At 33.5% G+C, this 4652-nt stretch overlaps 1 long non-coding RNA gene across 1 annotated transcript; it reads right to left on the bottom strand.

The window, feature by feature from the left end:
• Nucleotides 1-2676: 2676 nt before the first annotated feature.
• LOC145058774 (uncharacterized) lies at nucleotides 2677-3620 on the bottom strand. Its single transcript, XR_013686518.1, has 2 exons — nucleotides 3067-3620; nucleotides 2677-2935 (listed from the first exon to the last, which is right to left on the bottom strand). It is a non-coding gene; the product is annotated as an uncharacterized LOC145058774 (long non-coding RNA).
• Nucleotides 3621-4652: the final 1032 nt, after the last annotated feature.

Below are 4652 nucleotides of genomic sequence, written 5' to 3'. Positions count from 1 at the left end.
GAACACATCTAGTTCAAAAATACTTAATGAACACATTGACTTCAAACACTAAGTGAACACATAGAGTTCTAAAATACCTAATGAACACATTGAGTCCAAAAATACCAAGTGAACACATAGAGTTCTAAAATACCTAATGAACACATTGAGTCCAAAATACCAAGTGAACACATAGAGTTCTAAAATACCTAATGAACACATTGAGTCCAAAAATACCAAGTGAACACATAGAGTTATAAAATACCTAATGAACACATTGAGTTCAAAAATACTTATTATTTCGTCTCACATCAAATATTTCATATACCCATGTCATATTTGTAGATATAAAATACATATACAGTTTAACTCATTTAAAAACTATATAAAACATTCATTCCACACTCATCTCAAATAAGCAAACAATGTATAAACACATAACACGTATTTCTTAGCAAATACTTCATATCTATGCGTTAGAAGAACGTAACCACACACTCACACATATAAACAACTTTATATTATACACATAGCACATATTTCATAGCAAATACTTAATATTTATGTGTTAGAAGAAAGTGACCACACACTCACTCATATAAACAACAATATATATACACATAGCACGTATTTTATAAAATACTTCATATCTATGTGTAAGACGAAAGTGACTATACACTCACTTGATCAGAAGACGATCGGACAACACTACGGCTTGTAGAAGTAGTATTCTTCGCGGGCAAAGCTTCGGCTCGGAAACTCTTTTCTTCTCGGGATCTTCGGGCTTCAGAACTTGCTTCGGGTCTCGGGGTTGATACCGGGGCTTCGAGGGTACTTCTTTGCACGTAAATCGATGTAATATGGGAGAGAGATGAGAGAATGAGCAACCAAACTCGGTTGGCCCTTCAAATCTATTTATAGGGCAAAACTGGCCTTTTCCATGTCGTGGAACCTTTTGCCACGTCGTGGGCTTGGTCGTCACTGCATGTGTCATCGCAAGTTGCATCTGCGGGACTCGGGGACTCCCAGAGGTGTCAGGAGACTTGCCACGTCGTGGCACTGCTTGCCACGTCGTGGTCTCTGACAGTTTTGGGGTTTCGCGCCCCGAACTTCAGAAATTCATAACTTTCGCATACGAACTCCGTTTTCGACGTTCTTTATATCGACGCGAATGTGAGATTATGTTCTACAACTCTCGTTTAGACTCCATTGGCTAATTTTGACTTTATTTCTAATATATTATAATTATATTACTTATATATTATTTTTAGTAGGTCGGGACAGGAAAACTCCGTTATAAACTCATAACTCCTTCATCTGAACTCCGTTTTCGTCTGTCTTTTTATCGTTGGACTACTATCGATGTGATCTTCAATTCTCATTTAGATTGTTTTGGATAAATATCGCTCTAACGTAAATTCACTGTTTACGTCACGTTGTGTCGTGCTGGTTCTGTCGCGAAACTTCGACAGGTCATAACTTCTTCGTTATAACTCGGATTTTGGCGTTCTTTATATGCACGGAAACCTTGTGACATATACTACAAATTGGTTAAGATTAATCCTTCTAAATAATCTTCCATCAAAAAGTCATTTTTGACGCCTATCGTCTCTAAATTGACTAGCCCGGATCTACGGGCGTTACAAATTAAGGTATAAATCACGTTAAATAAATATATATAAATTATATTGTAATTATTATTGTGAATAAAGTTTATAAAACGTATAACGACAAAGCCACTATATATATATATATATATATATATATATATATATATATATATATATATATATATATATTGGGTGTCGTATGCGACTTCAAATGATCTAAATTAGTCGTGTAATCAAAATGCATATATGTTATATAATTAAAATTATATAACAATAATAAATAGGGAAAATTGAATATACCCTTAAGGATATATAAGCTTAGGTACCCAAACATACTATAATACGTCGTTTTATTTGATATATTCGTTATAATGTTCTTAAACTTCAACCCCTAACTTGATTTACTTTAAAGATTTTCCAAATTTCACTAGTATCTTTATCTTACATCACATTTTTTTGCTGAACACCTACTAGGCTATATATATTGTAGTTGAAAATGAAAACTATGTAAGAGGAAGATAAATATGTAATTTATAAAAATCATGGAAGTAAATCAAGTTATAAGTTAAATTATAAGAACATTGGACAATTAGAATGTATTATATGATATACAAAACGACGTAGTATAGTGATTTTGGATACTTAAGCTTATATACCATTAAGGTATATTCACTTTTCCCAAATAAATATATATATATATATATATATATATATATATATATATATATATATATATATATATATATATATATATATATATATATATATATAATTTTTATATATGTGATGTAACATTTCCAAATAACAATTAGTAGTACATATTGCAAAATTTGGACACTTATTATGTATAAATATTCAATTTCGTTATATATATTTACAAGAATATATGAAAACTTCTAAAGTGAAAGTGAGTGAATATTAGGTTATAAAATGTCTCCAACCAATATACACATACATACAATAAGAATGTATATTAAATCGATTAAAATATACATCCATACCAATCAATAAATTCATATACAAATAAACACATACACAAAATACATAATTATTGAACCAATATAATTTCTCAATAAGACATACCAAATGAAACAAATACACACATTACATACATAATGAAACAAATACATTATACAAAATACACAAATAATTAAACGAATAGTTCAAATAAATTGCACAAGTTTGGAGTTTTCATTTAACTAAAAAGAAAGCCTAAAAGTTTCCTTAACACTTTTCAATTATCCTATCGTACCAGAAATGGGTTGCTTGCTGCCATTCCCTTTCATTAATCGTGCAAGCAAAACGAGAACACTCCAACATCTTCTGATCACCATCTTCTTCATTCCCTGTCAAAACACCAAAACCCAAATAAAAGAGAGGGAAAACAAAACACCCTTGATCGATTCTGCCAGTGTCATCATCCTTTGGATTGGAGGCCAAATTTAAAAAAAAAAAAAAAAAAAATCAAGAGGATTACCGGTTGCTGCTTCGTCCTTACTCTTCAATCCAAACTGTTTCCCATTTCCTTCGTGTTTACTTCCGATCGAACGAGGAGAAGAGCAGCCAAGAACAGCCATACCAAACCATCGATCTGAAAATCCTTGAATCTGTTTCCCTTTTCGCCCATCGCACCATTCTTCTTTTCCGTCGAGCTCCACTTCCGAAATCCCAGCCGCTTCGCTGCTTTTCCTTTTCCCTCTCTTCGGCCCCTTTCGATCCCGGAAACACCGCCTTCGCAAGCAATCGACCCCAAAAACCCCCTGATTAGTCGCTGCGAGCTTCCTCTTGCCTTCGGCCTTCTTCGTGGTCTGCCAAGACCGAGGAACCGGAAGCAACGCCGCTACCCTCGTACGCCTCTTCCCCCGCCGCTTCGATCCTTATCTTCTTCGGCTTCGTCAAACACCGGAGACGACATCCTCCTTCGCGATCGATCGATCAAGCAAATCCGGATTGAGCACCATGCGAGCCTCCATCTCCCGTCTTCGTTCACTGCTTTGGCATTCGATTAGTATCTCCTTTTCCTTCATATGCCCGATCAAACAAAGAAAACGAAAACACGGGATGTAAATTTAAGCCCTAATTTCATTTAGTTGTGAAAGGACCAAAATGCCCCCACTGTTAAACTATTTATTCAAAATCAGCCCCAAGTCCCCAACCCCAATTACTGAATCCATTTGTTTAAAACAACCCCTCGTTTGCTATTTTTTTTACCAAAACAGTCCAAACCAGTTAATTAAATTACCAAAAAGCCCCTATACTTTAGCAAAATTACAAGTCAGTCCCTAATAATTCAAATTTGTTACAAATTGGCCCTGAGAGTATTTAAAAGTTCAAGAATTGTGGATTTATGGTTTCTCACGTCAAACTTCTCAAAGAAACCGAATTTGAACGATTGGAACTCACGCTTCAAAGGTGAGTGCCTACAGCCCCTTTTTAATATTTTAATTATTTTCGTGCGTGCGCGCGTGCATGGGGGTACATGTGCCTATATATTTTGTTTATACAAATCAATTTCCTTTTTATAAGAAAATACAATAAATCTTGTTTATAAAAATATTATTATTTAACAATTACAATATTATTACGAATAAACTAGTATAAATTTTTAGTGTATGTATTATGGTTATTTTATCGTGAAATAACCATTTCACACAACAAATACTAGACGATACAAAATTAAATGATTTTTATGTGACATTGCATATTATAACAAGCATGTTATTAAACTCTGTAGTATTTCAAGTATTCAAGCTATTACTATGCATGTTTATTTATATGTTTAAGTACACAACGTTTTTATTTATATGCTCATTGATTTGAAACATTCATTTTTATAAAAGCGAGCACACCACACTTTTGTAAACATGTAAAATATACTCAGCTTAAATAAACCTCATACAACGATATTTATTATGCCTAGTGACTTAATCACAATTAAGTTAGGGCTGAGAGCTATTCACAAACTTTTTAGTTAAGGGATTTTAGTCAGACATATTCATTAGCTGAGTCTAAACACTTAGCATACCCACACTACTACAACCGTTAATCTTCAATGCAAGATAC

The sequence above is a fragment of the Lactuca serriola genome, chromosome 6, assembly GCF_051521515.1.
Source record: "Lactuca serriola cultivar US96UC23 chromosome 6, Lser_US96UC23_V15, whole genome shotgun sequence".
Taxonomy (NCBI): domain Eukaryota; kingdom Viridiplantae; phylum Streptophyta; class Magnoliopsida; order Asterales; family Asteraceae; genus Lactuca; species Lactuca serriola.
Note: the sequence above shows the minus strand (reverse complement) of the source record. Positions and strands in the feature narration are given on the sequence as shown.